This window comes from Diabrotica virgifera, chromosome 2 (assembly GCF_917563875.1).
Source record: "Diabrotica virgifera virgifera chromosome 2, PGI_DIABVI_V3a".
In the NCBI taxonomy this organism is placed as follows: domain Eukaryota; kingdom Metazoa; phylum Arthropoda; class Insecta; order Coleoptera; family Chrysomelidae; genus Diabrotica; species Diabrotica virgifera.
Window position 1 is genome coordinate 52,908,431 of NC_065444.1, and position 19,589 is coordinate 52,928,019.

Here is a 19,589-nt window from a genome sequence, read left to right on the forward strand (position 1 = left end):
GAGCTTGCGTGCTATTACGTTGCAATCTTTAAATTTGATTCTCTAACAGAAATACACCAAAATAGAGTTTATTATACGAATAATCCTCACGGCCACGATACTTATTTGTAACAATTTTATACGCCTCTTAATAATAGTAGGCAACCAATTATTCAGCCGCGTACTATTAATGAACTACATTTGTTTGTGTAAATGTTAATAATTTTAATAGATAGTAGTTGATAATTATTGTTCATTGTTTATAATAATATTAAATATTTATAATTATTTTTTAATGAATTGTTCATTTCCCATTTCTGCCCATAAATAGATTCCCTGTTATTTTTTCCATTCTTTTTTTGTTTTATTCACTTTTTAATTTCTGAATTACTACTACACATTTAAGAGAAGATAATAATATTGAAATAATAATAAATAACTATAAACATTAATTTAATTGTTTTAATGATCAATGGCGGGATATTTCCTACAAAATAAAAACAAAAAACTTTTCCAAAGAATATTTATTCAGTTCAGACAGTCTGTACAATACATATTATAAGGTTATACAGTTAAGAAACATGGCATCAAAGCAAAAGTAACACTATATCATAGTGGTACCTAAGAGTTTATAGTACATTCAAGTATAATTCGGCTTTGAGAGAGCTTTCGAGTAAAATCTACATCATACAAGTACGAAACATGTACACTTAGTCTACTTACGAGTTATTATAAACATTTTATTTTTTTATAAATTACGTAAACTACACCCATTCCGACAAAAAATGCTTCATTCGCGCGAATTTTAAATGATATGATTCACCTCTTACGTACAAATTAATATAAAAATCTTGAGATTTTAAAGTAGCATTCTTTTTTACTGATATAGAAATAAAGAGATCCTTAATACTACTTAATACTATAGTTTGAATTATCTATAACTTTCATTTTAAATAAAGTTACTCCCTAACCTAACCCTCCTTTCAATTTAAATAAAGTTACTAAGAGACATCTTTAAGAGCAACATGCGTTCTTCCTATTAAGGTATGACATACGGAGCAGAAATTCTCATGCTCACAAAAACAACAGCGCTAAAAATGCGAGTCGCACAAATGCGCACGGAAAGATCGATTCTCGGCGTGACAAAAAAAGACAAAATAAGGAATCAAGACCTGAGGAAAAGACACTGATATCGTCAAACGCATAGCCAAGGTAAAATGGAATTGGACAGGTCACATAGCGAGGCTAAAACACTCAAGATGGACCAGAAAACTAATTGACTGCTCCCAAGAGAAGATAAACGCAGCAGAGGACGATCACCAATATGCTGGATAAACGACATTATACAAATGTCCAAGAAATAGCCACAAAACGCACAGAACCGTGAAGAGTGGCGAAAAACGCGGGAGAGACGTATGTCCAGCAGTGAACGGAAGAGGTTGAATGATGATGCTGATGACTCCCTGAAATATGAAGTACGTACTATAATAATATACATATTTATGATAGTTTCCGTCAAGTAGACATAGAAACTGAGAATTGCAAGGGTACAAAAAGTTACTAACTATGAGGTACTTCGGCGTATGAGTAAAAAAAAAGAATTAGTAAGCATAATCGAAAGAGGAAAATACAATACTTTAGTCATGTGTTGAGAGGTGAAAGATATGAATTACTTCGAATCACATTGGAAGGTAAAGTACAGTGATAAAAATCAGTAGGAAGGCTAGGCTGAAAGACCTGAGGTTTGACCACTTTATCAAAGCTATAATTCCCATTTGGAAAGCCAACTTTTGAAAGCAGACGGTTATAAGAAGGAGAAGACAAAAACGAAAACATTCCAAATAATGGAAAAGTTCGGTTATAATCCTTCACAAAACAAGGAGAAAATTTGATCTTGAAAACTATAGGCTCATTAGCTTACTAAACCATAGATAGTTATTTATTCATATACAAGCTTTTTACTCGCAAATTGGCAAATAGATTAAAAATAAGACTCGATTTCTACCAGAAACAAAGTTTCGATCGGGTCGCGGAACAAATGACCATATTATTACGCAGTGCCTTAAACGTCTAGTCGAAAAGTCTATCTAATATTATAATAAGACTACTGGTTCTTATTTTTCTTGGCATCCACAAATAGGCGAGCGGCAGCAACCCCTAAAATTACGTAATACCGAACACGAAAATCAACTTTAAGGTGAATGACCCATTTTGGTCATTCTTTATGTTTTCGAGGTCGCTGAACCGGAATATGAAGTTTTTTTTTATCTAGAGTTGGTGGAACATGTTCAAAACTCAAATTTTATGCAAAAATGCGAAAAATCAATTTTGATGATTTTTCAATTTTACCTTGCTGTATCTTTGCTGTGTTTTTGCTACTCGTATTTGGGTAAAAATTTAAATGAACAATGAAGAATTCAATGGATATTAAGATAAGGATCGAGAATGAAAGATCAGTCGTCATCAAAATCAGTCGTCATCAAAATGAAAAACGATTGAAAAAAACAGACACGATATAAAGTTTCAAGATGTTCGTTCCAAGGTTCGTTTACCAAGATGCTTCGTATTTTCCATTCTTTTACATCGAGTGGAGTCATGGGCCTTAACTAAAGTGTCACTGAATAGACTCGAAGCATTTAAAATGTGGTACTGTAAACATATTGAGAATTTCCTTGATAGACAAAATAACCAACGAAGAAGTTCATCACAGAATGGGTGAAGAGCACGATCTAGTCATGATCATAAAATGTCGCAAACTGGAATACCTGGAGTATGAATAAATTCATAATGGAACCATGTTACGACTTACCTTGGACCATACTTCAAGGTAGTACATGGAAAAAGAGGTTCAGGAAGAAGAATAATGGTTGCATAACCTACGAAAATGGTTTACTGTGACCACTAGCGGACTTCTTAGAGCAGCTGTCAACAAAGTCAAAATAGCCATGTTAGTGTCCATATTTACTTCAAATAGAATTCGTTAAACGATTCTAGTTATCTTGGAATAACTTTATTGGATATAAAAATGAATAAATTTCACAGTTAATGACCTAAATTATTTTCGAAGATATTTATAGGCTCTCTTCATATCCATAATGTTTAGTATATTTATAACAAAATGCCACTTTAAACAAAACCACCAAAAACTTTTAAGTTCTATACATTTAAGCATCACCGAAAAGATTTACACTAACTTTCTGGAAAACTTTGTAAAAAAATATCGAAGAGTTGTACCAAGTTCAGGCTCTGAATCCCATCTACAATCCTGTTGTAAATGGTGATGAAATTGCACCAAAATCTATTCTAATAAAACAAAACTATTAGTCCAACAGTTAACACATCTATTCTACAACTGATTTTTTTGAAAGGTATTGCACTATGTCCACATTTCAACAATTTCAAAGGTACTGCTAGTTTACAGTAGAGAATAAACCATAAACAACGTTGGGAAACTATTAAACAAAGTCTAATAATATCACTTAAATAAAATATTCGAAAACGATACTCTCTTTAAATGAAACAACGGTATAACCACAGTTTCATGATAAAGAATCAGTTAGTTCACTCTCAAAATTTGACAGTTTCAATTTTACAATCCACTCCTGAGAAAAAATTTTGAATGCGCTACGATAACGACCAATCACGTCAAACGCAGTATGCCGTTAGCTGTCATTCATCTGCGAGAAGGACCAAACTTTTGATGCGTCTTCACCAAAATGGAACATGAGAACAAAGAATTTTCGCGGAGTGATCTACTGATTACTTAGCATTATACTGCGGAATAACTATTGAAATAGTGAATCTTGTATAATTAAGTTCGTTTAGCTAATCACCTAGCAGTATATTGTGTAATTAAGATTTATAATCCACTGTATTCGAGAGCTACATTAAATACCATAACTATTTAAATAAACATAAACTTTTGACATAACCAATGGTTGAGCTGTTGAAAAGTACGATTCTCAGAAAAACTGTAAGTAAAACGATCATAGACGTTAAAATACACAAGTACATAAACCAACAGATAAAGTTGTCGCAAAAGTATGGAATAAATAAATTATTTCAAAAACAGACAATTTTAAAAAAATCTTAAACACGTCACTTTTAATGTTTGAATGTTCATCAGTTGCTATGTTTTGTACATTACGTCATCAGAATTGGCGTACAGTCTGACAAATATACGATCATACTTGGCCTTATTGATATTATGCTCCACCTAGGATGCGCAGTCAACAGAAACACAATTCACCGAATGCGTTCCCACTTATTTTTCTACGCAAGTGTGGCCAAGTATCACCGTATACTTGACAAGCTGTAATGACGTAATCGAAGATTTTTTTAAATACAAAGCGAAGTCACGGGATACCTCATTTGAAAGGTCTCCTAATCCGCTTTGCTGCGATGCAATTATTTGAATATTCATTTTGATAACGTTAACCAAAACTGTTGGTTTATCATTGCAATGAACTTAGAAATTCTTTTCTAACGTAATTTAGTTTAGTAAATGAAATCATCGATTACGCCATTACGCCAACATTGATGACATATTGTCTAACACACATATCAATTAATGACAATTTAAAAATTAAAATTGATGGGTTTTAAGTTTTTTTTTATTCGTCTGTTTCTAAAATAATAAATTTATTCCATACTTTTGCGACATACTGTGTATTAAAATTATGGTCATGGTATAAATCTAGCTCTACCAAGAAAAATACATACTTGTTTATTACAAAATTCAACATTCCACAAATAGTCTTTCCTTTCTAAGAAAAATTTAACATACATTGTATACAAAAATAAATTTTATTCAAAATAAACAACAAATACTATGCTATGCATATTAACAACTATCCTACAAGTATCTAACAGTACCTCTTACACAACGATGTCAGTGTAAATCTTTCGGTAATGAGAAAGTTCAAGATAGGTAGAAATCAATAAGAATGTTCGAGAAAGAAGATCTATATCACAGGCTACAATTATTTTAATATTACAAAGTTCAGTTTTGCTTGTTTTTTTTTTGTTAATGATTAGTTCAGTTATTCACTTTCGACTTTAAATACGAAAGTGAACATTTTAAAATTGCATATAAGTAATTCGCTGAGTACATAGTTTTGGGCCCACCATTAAAAAAAATATTACCTCCCTCATCATGAGACTGTTTTATTCAGTTATTCATATCGAGTCGGACATTTTTTCTATTTCGGAAAATTTTCGAGAGGGAGCTTTTCGTAAATATAAAGGTTTCCAAACTTCGGTGCGTCCGACAACTGAATTACCCTTAAAAATTTGTCGGACAATATTACCACTTAATTGTAAATATTTTTATCAAACAATCCTGCAAAATTCAGCTGTGAGGGTATAAATTCTATGACTCTTTATGATGAGTGCGTCCCCCCCCCCTATGGGGGCGGATTATGGACTCATAAATGATGAACTTTTGCAGGATTGTTTGACAAAATACTTACAATTTACTGAATATTGTCTGACAAATTTTTAAGGGTACTCTAGTTGTTCGACACATCCAAGTTTAGAAACTTCTATATTTACGAAACACTCCCTCCTGAAAATTTTCCGAAAAAGGTATGCAATATATTTTTTTAATGGTGGGCTCCAGGACTATAACCTAGTAAATTAAATGCATGTATGTACAATAAAAAGGTATGTTTCTCATTTTGTTGATATTAATGACGACCTTAAAAATAATGAAGTTTCAATGGAAAGAAAAGGTTAGGTTGATAGGACATGGGTTTAAACATGATTGATCCATCATTTTTGATTTGCTGGCATTGTTTTATTCAGCGACGACGGAATTACAAGTACACTTATGTACAACCTCGAAAAAACAAAAGTAATTAGATCATTAACCAACGACCAACGAGATAAAAGGAAGTTGGTTTGACACGACAAGAATGTAAAAGGAATTTTGATATATTCGGGAAATCGGGTTTAGGAACCCTAGTTACCTAACAAGAAAAGTTTACAAATTTTACAGATTTCTGTTCCTATCTTTATTAAATCGGTGGATGTAACAAGGTAGAGTAAAAAAATATATTAGGATTTCTATACGAAGATATTGTTTAGAACAGTAATCTATTTTAAGAGCGAAAGAACCAAACTTATATCACGAAAAAAAAGGTAAGGAAGTGAATAAGTACGCGGAGTGCAACAAGATGATCACTTGCCATATTTGATATATCACTAAAACTGTTTAGTTTTACGTTTCTTACGTTCCGTAGTATCCAACAGCAAAGTAATTTTAACCAAGTGTAGAGTGTCTGTATTGTTAATAAAATAGTAAAGAAAAGTGCAGTGTATAATGTTATCCCCACAAGAGACAAATAAGAGAAGCAGCAACCTACAACCACAATCATGTGAGTAAATCCAATATGACAGGTCGTGACGTTTGCTGTCCAACAGGAAATTCGTGGATGAACACCTGCTTTTCCTTTAGGCCAGTATTATACTAGGCAACTGGTGACGCCACCAAGTTGCTCCACCAGTGACTCATTACGTCACGGGGCATTTAAGTAAATGAGACCTATTAGACTATAGTAACTGGTTGCGCCACCAGTTGCCCATATCGGCCTCCAGTTGCCCATAATATTTTGTGTGCTTTAATTTGGTGGAGCCACTAGTTGCGCCACCAGTTCCGCCACTAGTTGCGTCACCAGTTACCTAGTCTAAGGCCATTACCGTTAAAGCACACAAAATATTATGGACAACTGGTGGCCGATATGGGCAACTGGTGGCGCAACTAGTTACCGTAGTCTATAGTGGTCTTGTCACTGGTGGAGCAACTTGGTGGCGTCACCAGTTGCCTAGTATAATACTGGCCTTATGGTCCTTCTAACGAATTATAATACAATTTTTTTCGCAGAGGTTTAATCTATATGATGGTACATATTTCATTTATATTGACTTCTGGAAAAGAGATGAGGGGTTTGCCATTTAAAAAAAATGACCGAATGTAAGAGCTGGCAGATCCCCAGGCTGGTTGAACATGGCACAGAGGGGTCGAGAATTGAGGACAGCCTTTATTTGGGTCGATACCGTGAAAAATTCTTCGAAACTGAGCATTAAGTTGCCAATGAGCCTCTGGAGATGGTTCTTTGCACTTTTAAATTGCGCTTTCCAAGACTCCACCATGATGAGGGGCGTGAGGAGGAATAAATTTCCAGGTGATCTCTGGAGAGGCCAGAAAATCCTTTATTGCAGCTTTACTCTTTAAAAATTTGATGCCATCATATTATGACAGAGGGGACTTACGATGTTTGGAGGTTTTATGATTGTATGGTTGACCTAGGTCTGTCCCTAATGAGAAAAGTGCTCTGTACAAGAGATCTGAAGTTAGAGCTAAGAGTAAGGTTGGCTAGGTGCTACGTTTTCTCGACTTTGTTTTACGGAATGGAAGCTTAGACCTTGAATGCGGCATCAATGAAAAAACTAATCATATGAGTTGTGCGTGTATAGAAGAATTCTGAAAATATCATGGACAGAACACGTCACTAACAAAGGGGTCCTGATTGGAAGTCTTCTTCTTCTTGCAGTACCGTCTCCTGTCGGAGGTTGGGTACCATCACAGCAATCTTAACTTTATTGTCTGCAGCTCTGAACAATTGTATTGAACTGCACCCGTACCACTCCCTTAAATTTCGCAACCAGGAAATTTGCGCCGTTGAATTTTATGTTGAACTCCATGTCTGAAATTTAAAAAAGAAAAAAGTAAAGGGAGAAATATTCAAAAATTTATATCCTGGACTAGGTAGATCCATAAAAAGCGTTTTCATGGATAGAATCTATATTTTTACCTTGTTATGTACGCAATAAAATGAAGTTATGGAATGAAAGGTCACACAATTTGTATTTTCTATATAAATTATTCAAAAACGTTCGCATCCCAAAATATTTTTCAAAATTAACAGCAACAATACAAGATTTTGGCACAAATACAAAAACTGTATTGCCAATATACCGAACTTTGTAATATTTGTCTTCACTATCACTTTCAACCAAAATGCCACTCATACACAATCAGAAAGGCCGGAATCTCGTTTAAAAGTAACAAAAAAAAGATCGGAAAATGTAAATAGTGTGGTATTTGTTTATCTTATGTAAAAAGTAAACTCGGCAAGTTTAATGGTAATTGTACTACAATACATTGTTTGTTTATTCTAGTAAGAGTTATTTTATTCTACAATTAACAACAAGCTTCATCTTAAAAGCATTAATTAATCAGTCCAAGTTGCTTGAATAAAGTTTTTTATAGTACGTCGATACGTCTACATATAGCCCTATTTAATTTAATTATTTACACAAAATGTTCTGTACAATATAGAACGGGAGCCGGCGGGAAATTTTTAAATGTGTTCGTTATAAATTTTAATACGATTTTATTGCCTAAAATACCTTTTATAGTTACACAAAAGAAAAATAAAGATTTTTGAGTTCATGAATAGGTACGACTTTTTTATGTAATCATAAGTAGTGTCTCGTTTGGTTAGGATATTGACTATTTTTATGAGATGTGATATTGATTATGCATTTAGATCCTTTGCATCATTTATAAACCGTACCTTTAAACAAATATGTACATTAATTTTTAATTATTATGACGGTTACTAGAAATTATTTAATACTAATGGTATCGGCCTGAAGTTTCTGAAATTTCTAATAAGTACTAAAAAAGCAAACACCAAACTAAACAGCCAAAGCAGAGCTTACAGTCGATATACATAAAAATGTTCAACTCAGGAAATTGAAGAAAATGATAACATGAAGTAATAAGTATTTAAATTACCGGGTAATCATCATAATAAGGGACAAGAAAACACCAAAAACCGAAACTACCGAATGAAGTCGAAATGACTACTATCACCGAACGTCTAAAGGCGGAGATAGATATCCGCGCCGCGAACTCCGCGCTGTGTGTGCGCCGCGCGTTCGTGGCGCGGTTATTGTTCGTTAAAATTTTTCATTTTGACGATCCAGAGGAAACTTACGAACGTTTAGTAATTGTAGATAATCATGTATCTGTCCTGTACTTCTACTACATCTTATTTTGGTATTGTTCTGAAACTATTTTCTTGTGTCATCTTATGCAATTTACTATTTTATGTGGAATAAGCCACAGTTTGGGAACATTTCGGGAACTACCTTTTTCGCTTCCCGGCAACACAAATATAATGGTAGGGGAGCCCAAGCTGGGATTTTTTCAGTTACTCGAGCGCGTCAGATTATCATATGGGGAGAAACGCGGTACCCTGCAGATGTACCTCCACCATATATTGGCTCTTAACACAGAGGAGTTCGTTCAGGGGGGCCCGAAAAAAATCTATCCATAAAAATACTCGAAATTGTCAGATTAAGATAAGGTAAGTTAAATACATGCAAAAGAGTCTATATTTCAAAAATATGACGATTTGAGCGGGGCGTACGGAAATGGGTGAGTCAAAAAGTTTCACAAAAAAAAGCGAATATTTCGCGAAATGAACGTCAGATTGAAAAACTAAAAACTACGTGTTCAATATTTTTCAAAAATCTATCGAAAAATACCAAACTTGACCCCCCACGGAGAGGGGTGGGGGGTAAATTTAAAATTTTAAATACAAATCCCGCGATCTTTCGCAAATTAAACATCATATCGAAAAACTGCAAAATACACTTTATCAATATTTTTGAAAAATCTATCGAATGGTTCCAAACACGACCCCCCACGGAGGAGAGGTGGGGGGTTACTTTAAAATCTTAAATGGTAGACGCCGTTTCTTATTGCAGATTTGGATTGTTTGTATAAAAATAAACAACTTTTATTCGAAACATTTTTTTGAATTATGGATAGATGGCGCTATAATCGGAAAACAGATTGTTGGAAATGGAAAATTAAATTAAAAAATGGGAAGTCCCCACTAAAATGGAAAATTTTACTTAACTTTTTTGGTTTTAGGACCTAATAATCACAACCCAATAGGTCCCCAAAGCACTCGAGTGATTGCACATTTAGCATACTTTGCTCCCCTACCATAATATATCTGCTTGTTCCTACAACCAGAAACAAAATTAGAGAACTATAGGTACTTCCAAGTCATGCGTTACCTTTTTCGTTTTCCGGTGACACAATTGTAATGTATCTGCTTGTTTCAACTGCGTAGCTTCACTAGAAACGATATTAGGGAACTATAGGTTCTTCCAAGCCCTGTGTTAACTTTTTCCCTTTCCGGTGACCCAATTATAATATATCTGCTTGTTCCAACTCAGTTGCTTCACCAGAAGCGAAGTTAGGAAACTATAGGCTCTTCCAAGATGTGCGTTACCTTTTTCGCTTTCCGACGACACAATTATAACATATCTACTTGTTCCAACTCCGTTGCTTCACCAGAAGCGAAGTTAGAAAACTATTGGGTCTTCCAAGTTGTGCGTTACCTTTTCGGCTTTCCGGTGACCCAATTATAATATATCTGCTTGTTCCAACTCCGTTGCTTCACCAGAAGCGAAGTTAGAAAACTATTGGGTCTTCCAAGTTGTGCGTTACCTTTTTGGCTTTCCGGTGACCCAATTATAATATATCTGCTTGTTCCAACTCAATTGCTTCACCAGAAGCGAAGTTAGGAAACTATAGGCTCTTCCAAGATGTGCGTTACCTTTTTCGCTTTCCGACGACACAATTATAACATATCCACTTGTTCCAACTCCGTTGCTTCACCAGAAGCGAAGTTAGGAAACTATAGGCTCTTCCAAGTTGTGCGTTACCTTTTTTGTTTTCCGGTGACCCAATTATAATATATCTGCTTGTTCCAACTCCGTTGCTTCACCAGAAGCGAAGTTAGAAAACTATTGGGTCTTCCAAGTTGTGCGTTACCTTTTTGGCTTTCCGGTGACCCAATTATAATATATCTGCTTGTTCCAACTCTGTTGCTTCACCAGAAGCGAAGTTAGAAAATTATTGGGTCTTCCAAGTTGTGCCTTACCTTTTTCGCTTTCCGGTGACACAATTATAATATATCCGCTTGTTTCAACTGCGTTGCTTCACCAGACACGAAGTTAGAAAACTATAGGTTCTCCAAGTCGTGCGTTACCTATTTCGCTTTCCGGTGACACATAATATATATCTGCTTATGAATGTTTTTTTGATATTGATAACTATTTCCGAAGTGAAAGTCGAAAGGTCAAGTAAACTTGATTTCAAACTCGAATTGTGGCTTATGCCCAAATAAAATAGTAAATCTTATTTTTAATAAATGTTATTTTTAGTACAACAATGAACTAACATTTTTTAAAAAGGTCCGCATGTACATTTTTTTTATTTCAGCTTCTATTTCCGTTCAGATCGGATTTAAGTTGTTCTTTAAATTAAATGGTTCTTTATTGAGGATCCCACTATAATGATTTTCCACGGTAAACATCAGTAAGTTAGATATTTCCTTCCGACAGTTCCGACCATTCCATTACTAACAAATATTCAACTCATGCGCGCCAAAACCAACAAACCACTCGCAAACCCGTCCAAATACGTATTGCGAACCATCAAAGCGTTTGTTGAAAAACCGACAGAATTTATATCGTGGTGCGCCGTGTGCGTGCCGTTTGTGCGTCACTTGAAAACACGTACTAATCTGACGAATACGCTGCGCGCGAGCGGCTCGCACACCGAGCAGAGCGCATATGTATATCCGCCTTAAGATAAACCACGAAATACTCCAGATAAACAAGGAATTAGGACTTCAGATCAACACCGGAAAATGTAAAATAGTGATCGTAGAGGGGCAAATAATAATCAACGTCCCATACATACACCAAGTAGCGAAATTCGACGTAATACGACATATTTGTATATTTGGGCTCCCTGATAATCAACAATGGCGTAGACTAGTAATGTTTGGTCACTGATCAAAAGTTCAAGACTCATGGCCAAACAAAACACTAAGCTCAAGTTGGTCATTGCCCTTATTTTTCTTCTCTAGAAAAAATGAATAGAAGTAAGATCGAAGCCTTCGAGAAGTGGGTGGATAGACGAATCGGTCAAGAGTTTAGAAAGGCTGTTAAGAAAACTATATGGTTTTTTTCTGGCTATGTTACTTCGGCAACATAGCCAGAAAAACGGGGTCTATGGAACTATTGATTGTAGAAGGACCTAGAGGTCGATGTCCAACACGATGGGTGTTGCAGTTCCGCAATTTTCTTTTAACTTATGGTTCTCCCCGTATAGTTAAAATACTTTCTCGAAAACGTTGCTAGCTCTTAGACATCGTAAAAAAGTGTCGCGTCTAATATATGAACTTTTATGAACTATAAATATACGAACGTTTAATTACAACTTGGTTTATTAGTTTATTACTATTGGGAACGTGTCGATATGGCATCATTCAAATTATGGTAACTGCGTCCACGGAACAGAAATAATAAAAAATCGGTAATAAACCCTAAAACTAATTTTCTTTAATTGAGTACCAATCCAATATCGAAGAAGAGACCCCCCTAAAAATGTGTTTATTTAAAGTCAGCGGGGAACATTAATCAGTTGTGCACAGTTCGTTGAGCGAAGAAGGTGTTCTTCGTTTGGTAGCAAAGGGCTACCCTGCGTCCCATGACGGGATCCAGACATCATCGTTCCTGCGCTGCTCTGCTAGGAGGTGATGTCCTCGCTATAGACTATAGCAATCCTGCTGCATTGTACATCCCTGAGAGGAGTTTTAAGGTACCAAAATAAGTTTTAAAGTACATTTTACGTTGGTGTGGTATAATCAGATACCCTTTTCCTCCAATTAACTTTTAACGTCGCGAAGTGCGCGAATTTGCAAAGACATTGGGTCTTTAATCGTATAGACATTCATTTTAAACATAATTCTATATTTTTCTGTGTTGCATCGTATTATAATAATTACTGCATGTGTTTTATTTAGCATTACACTTTATTGACATATTTATATCCATATATTGATTTTATGATTTTATTGATTTTGATAGGGTGCCTTTCTCGTAGTAAACGCTCATAATATAATAATTTCTTTTAAATATACTCTTCTATGTTCCATTGACCTAACCGAAGTTTAATATTGTTTTGATATATTTTTAACGTTCTTGATGCCCTAATATTTTTGTGACCAATTAATTCTTTCTTAAAATGCCGTTTATGAGGTATCATATTCGCTTCGGAGATTTTATCGTCTCAGCCAGCTGTTTAGAATATTAGATAATTATTGTTGTACTTCCTTTACGATATTTGTAACAGCTGATTTGGTTTTAGGTCAAGGGAAATATTTATGTAATTTTGTCAAAGGGTTTTTCTTAGCTTTTCATAATTTGTATCTATTTGTCGTGATTGTATTTTGAGATATTTTCTGTTTCATTTTACTTGATCTTAATTAGAATAATACAGTCCACTTGCTTCGTATAATATATTAGTATACAGTTAATTCGAAGGGGAAAACCAGCGTGTTCTAGACTGAACTTACATATTATCTAACCTCCCCTTCTGGTGGCATCAAATGTGTATTTAGAGGCCATCTCTGTGCAGAAAGCAACAATGGGTATACCAAATGAAGACTCTGGTGGGAAAATTCTTTCATGAAACCATCTGGAACAGGATCGCAGTCAATAGAGACAACAAGCTAATAATACCACTATTGTCACCACACCATGACAAGGGCTCAAGGAATGAGAAGAAGGGATTTTAGTCTTGGCAACGACTTTGAAATCACATTACATGCTGGTATGATATGAAATCAAATACAGACTGAAAAAGCATTGTGTCCCTAGTAGGCATAGAATGCCCTACATTATAAGATTTGTCTGCAATTATGATGATTCTTCGTGATGTGGTGTGTCTCTTGTGAGTTTATGTTTCAGCCGAATAACAAATTCCCAAATATGTATGTGAATAATGTAAAATGCATTGCAACTATAAACTATATATACAAAAGAGCTAACAAATCTTTGAAAAAATATTCATGAAGTAAATAGTAAAAGGAGTACAAATAAGACATTTAAGAATAATGATCAAAGAAATCCACATTAAACGTTTGATTCTCTAATCTCATCCCGATTTAAAATTATTATTCCTTACTCTATTACCTATATTTCCATGTAACGGTTTTAAACTGAAATGAATTATTAAAGAATACGAGTTTTGGTAATTACATACCTACTTTTCCTTAAGCTCTTCGACTAACATGTTACGCGTTTATTTAACAAACACATCATAAAAATTTCCAAATTAGTACTATCATTACCAGCTCCCAGACTAAAGCTATCATTTAAAAGTTGGGGGATGAAATTGTGGAACTTATCAGAAAATGGTTAATCTGCTATTTTTTACGACTGCCTTAACATCAATCGCAATCTGAGAATCAATCTTTTTCGAAGATAGTCATTTGTTCTAAAATAAAAAATGATCAAACTTTGTAAAAAAGTTTTTGAGGTTTTGCAGAATTTGAAAATGTAAATTTATATCAAGATTAATAGTCCAGGAGTCAGCTAGATCACCGTGGGCTATTCAAAATATGTATTTTTGGCTGCTGATTACGAATAATTTAGAGGGTGAATTTCGATCGAAGTAGTCACACAATTGTTATAAACAATTGAAGTGTTTATAAAGCTCTAGTTCGTAAACTAAAAGAAAGTAAAAAATGTGTCAAATAAAATATGTTCCTTAACAAAAGAAACCATGAAAATATCGTTTACTAAACTTTAATCCAATAATTAGAACTCGAGATATTGTAAAATTCGTACAAAATGGTTGCAAAAGAAGAATTTTTCGAAGCTTTTTTGATCGTAAATTAATAATTTATTTTTTTTAAGGGTTTTAAGCAAATTACAGCAACAAATTTGTATCGAGCGGTTCGCTCGCGCACCTTTTCGCTGTGAGCTAATCTTGCGTCTCAGAGCGCATTATGAAAATATCGATAGCTTGGTCAAAAATAAATCTACGAACGTTTTTCCAAGCTCAAAATGTTCCTTTTAGAGTTTTTCTATCGTTACTGTTTGTTTAAATCAAATTATTTACAATTTCTTTAAGAAAATTACAACTTCAAACGAATATAACTTTAATATAAACAAAGATAACGGAGTTTAACAAAGTTTGTTTTTAAAAGTCTCTAAGTTAAACTTTAAAATGAGACTTTGTAAAGCTCATTTGTATGCGCAGAAGTGGAGTTACGATCGAAAAAAACTTCTTTTGCAACCATTTTGCACTAATTTTACAATATCTCTAGTTCTAATTATTGGATTAAAGTTTAATACCACCATTTTCTTTTTTGGTTTTTTTTTGAAGGAACAAATTGTATTTGAAAAAATGTTTTATCTCTTTTAGTTTACGAGCTAGAGCAGTTAGAGCCTTATCCTTATACAGGGTGTTTGGTAAAGAATCGGCCATAGCTTACTTAACCTTAGATTTCTGAAGTTAAAATAGGTCGATTTAAGCTAACTTACCTTAGTACAAAAATTGATAATAACCGAAATACAGGGTGTCAAAGTTAAACTTTTATTTTATTTATTTTTGAATATTTCCTGACAGGCATGGGACAACAACACGAAATTTGGTAAGCGGTGCTGGTATTGTACAATCTACTAAATTATGTTAAACAAATGTCTCTGGCTACTACCAGAGGCGTACGACGGGGGAACGTGAATGGTTGACCCTTCCCAAATTCTACGCCACTGGAGGAATTTCTATTTTAGTTCAATTTTTTTATTCTCCAATTCTATGTAAATAACATACTCTTCATCCATAACGATAAAGCCATTAGTTTTCGAGATATTTTAAGCTAAAAACGAAGTAGCATAATACATTAATCAAAATAAGTGTGCCTTTTCATTTTTAACTTCAAATATCTCTAAATCTAATGACTTTATCGTTACGAATAAAGAGTATATATTATTTGCATAGAAAGTATTGGAGAATCTAAAAATTATGCTAAAATAGAAGTTTCATCTACACTTTCTGCCAAGTGTCACACGAATATGTTAAATTATTTTAAATATTCTTTTTTTTTAATAAGTTATTTTTTATTTAAAACTTTAATACATATGTGTGCCCGCTCCTATAAAACTATTTGACATATCCATATGGTACTTGACAGAACGTGTATATACTCTACACCCTACTAAATTATGTTAAATAATTGTTTGTGGTTAATACCAGAGGCGTACGACAGGGGAAAGTGAATGGTTGACCCGTCCCAAATTCTACGCCACAGATGAAACTGCAATTTTAGCATAATTTTTAGATTCTCCAATACTTTCTATGTAAATAATATACTCTTCATTCGTAACAATAACGTCATTTGTTTTCGAGATATTTGAAGTTAAAAATGAAAAGGCACACTTATTTTGATTAATGTATTATGCTACTTCGTTTTTAGCTTCAAATGAAGAGTATGTTATTTACATACAAAGTATTGGGAAATCAAAGAATTGAACTAAAATAGAAATTCCGCCAGTGGCGTAGAATTTGGGAAGGGTCAACCATTCACGTTCCCCCGTACGCCTCTGGTAGTAGCCAGAAACGTTTGTTTAACATAATTTAGTAGGGTGTAGAAGTGTACAGTACCAGCACCACTTACCAAATTTCGTGTTGTTGTCCCATGCCTGTCAGGAAATATTCAAAAATAAATAAAATAAAAGTTTAACTTTGATTTCGGTTATTATCAACTTTTGTACTAAGGTAAGTTAGCTTAAATCGACCTATTTTAACCTCAGGAATCTAAGGTTGAGCTATGGCCCATTCTTTACCAAACACCCTGTATAACCAATCAAATTGTTTATAACAATTGTTTGACCACTCGATCGAAATCCACCGTTGAAATTCGTGATCGCGATCAGCAACCAAAATCACATAAAAAATTTGAGTGGACCCCATCCTTGGATCAGAATTGAAAAGGCTACGATAACCTAGCTGGCCCCCACACTATAAATAAACAGTCTGATTCTGAGATTGCGATAGTTTTTTGATAAATATTTTCAAGATTTCTCCTCATTCACAAAGAAAAAATCGCGTATACGTGTATATTTTTACATATCCAACAGAAACTATACAATTATTAAATTTACATTTTGTGTTGCTTTCAAAATATTGTACAATTTTACGTATCTATAATTGGTGCCGAGATTTTTAGGTCTCGACTGAACTATTACATAGTAATCACAAAACAACATCCATCTATAAGAAAATATTTTACACCTGATAGAATTAGAGAAGACGAGAATATATTTTTATAACTATTTAAAAACGTTAGTGATTGATTAATTCATAACTCCTGTCAGATGTTATTGTTTATTACGGAGAGACCAATAAGCTTCAGATCGTAAAATACTTTGTAAAAAAATTACTATGTATTATTTAATTATTAATAATAGTCCAAAGATTTACCAAAAGCTCCTAGTTTTAGTTGTCCTGTTGTAGGAGGTTGATTTTTCTCAGGGTAGCATATACATATTCATTTTTATTACATTTAAAATTTTGTTCAAACCTGGCATCCTTTACATCTGGCTTGTCTTTGAGCTTTATTATTTAGAATGGAACACTTATTCCGATAATTAGTTTTCTTTTAAATGTGCAGACTATTTGATTGTCCACTTTCAAATCTCCTCTTTTTAATTGTAAAGAGGCTGCGTAATTACCTTCGAATAAGCCTTTGAAATGCACACAGCTCATTCATTAACTATCCGAGTCTATTAAGTCTCTAACAGAGTCTAGAAAAGGCACACAATTACAGGGCATTTTTTAGTCTGTCGACGCAATGGCATGTGATGTTTATGTTAAGTTGTTTTTTGTTGAAAAACTCAACTCGTGTTGATAAGGTTTAAATTAATATTCTAATTTGTTCAACCATTCTATTAAAAATATTTTTCTCATTGTTTGAAGGGTTTTTTCGGCACGCTGAGTTTCAAAGCTTGACAGATTCAGCACCCTATTCATCTCATTCCCGTATAGTTTTCTGCGGAAGCAGCTTCTTATTGCAATCAGACACCATACTAAATGGGATGGCTGTTACCTGTTTCGCTTCTCAAAAGGCTGAAGGTTGGTGAACCCGTCATGTGTTTTTTTGACGAAACAGTCGACAAATAGTCGACTGTTATTACTATTAGTTATTTGTTGGAGAAATTGTATAGACATTGAATTAAATAACTAAATTCACTACATGAACACATATTTCTGTGACTATTGTTACATCTTTATTAAAACAAAAAGCTTTTATCTGTTTTAAAGGACTGCGGCCCGGAGTTTTCATTTATTTTTTTTTTGTTAAATCTAAGCAGTATTCAATTTTGAAAAATCATTTAAATAACGTTTAAAAGGGCGCAATCCATTTAGTTGTAAGAATTTTTTTTGTGATCAATATTTTTTTGAGTTTTAAATAAATACATTTTCTTTACAAGTTTACAATAATGATTTCGTTTTAATGAAAATGTAAATTTTTTCAGCACATAAGTAAATATGGTTTAATTTTCTGATATGTTTTTTTAGATTTAATTCCATTATAAATCTTTATTGGCGCCATAGGATTCTACAGTCCCTAGAATTCAGTATTTCATGTTTTCTTTGTGTCACACAGTTTTTCTTACTCTAAGTCACACAGGTATGGTCCTTTTCATAGGCATTTTTCAGTGCGTCACAAATGATAGAAAAAAAGGTAAGTCCGTGATAATACACGTTTATACATTTATTCTAACATGACATTTTAGTTAAATCTGACAGTTGTCACAATTTATTTACAATTTGGCATAAAAACAAATCAATTGTGTTTATTGCATTTATAAAATGGTATTTTCTTTGATTGTATAGTCTTATAAATTGTATAGATTATGTTCGTAGATATATTATATAATTCGTAAATAATTTTTTTTTCGATTATAGCGCCATCTATCGACAACTAGAATAAATGTTATAAATGTTTGTAATCACAGACGTGTCTTTTTTTTCTGTCACATACAATTTAATGCGTTAGAAAGAAATCGAAAAACTGTGACGCATTGAAAGATGCCTGTGAGAAAAAGTTTACATGCCCATTTAATTTTAGAATTATTTATATAAATTATTTACGTAGTTATTAATAAAAATTCAGAGTTGGCGCAATTATATGAAATGGTTGTTATTTCGACAAGAATCTATTCATGTAAATCGTATTGCATTTTAGTGAGATTACATTTACGATAAGATGGGTGCGGTGTCCTTTATAAATTGAAGCCAACTCAAGAGAAAAACCGATCATGCTTTTTTTGTTTATTATAAGTAATTTCTATTGAGTGATAATTTTAAAGGCCGAATTCATACGAGCCTAATCACATCCGCAACATTTATTCAACCTGATTTCTGTAAATATCTGGACTATTTTTAATATTAGTATAAATTAAATCATAGTGGGTAATAAACATTTAGTTGTAATATATTACAGGAGAAATCAATTAGTCATTCCTTAATTGGTAGTGAATGTAATACTAAAAAGATAAGGTCCCGCATTTTGATCTTACTTCAGTTCTCGCGATACAACCTCATTAGCTACAAGACGTTATGCAATTAACCAATTAGCAGGATTGATTATGATTAAATAATGCATTAATGGCTTCTAGAATGAATGGCTTCTAGTCGGTTTGAATTTTATTAGGAATGA

The 19,589-nt window shown here is 33.5% G+C and overlaps 1 long non-coding RNA gene across 1 annotated transcript; it reads right to left on the minus strand.

The window, feature by feature from the left end:
- Positions 1-488: 488 nt before the first annotated feature.
- Positions 489-16,473, minus strand: LOC126879509 (uncharacterized). Its single transcript, XR_007696080.1, has 2 exons — positions 10,514-16,473; positions 489-10,404 (listed from the first exon to the last, which is right to left on the minus strand). It is a non-coding gene; the product is annotated as an uncharacterized LOC126879509 (long non-coding RNA).
- Between the last annotated feature and the right edge of the window lie 3,116 nt (positions 16,474-19,589).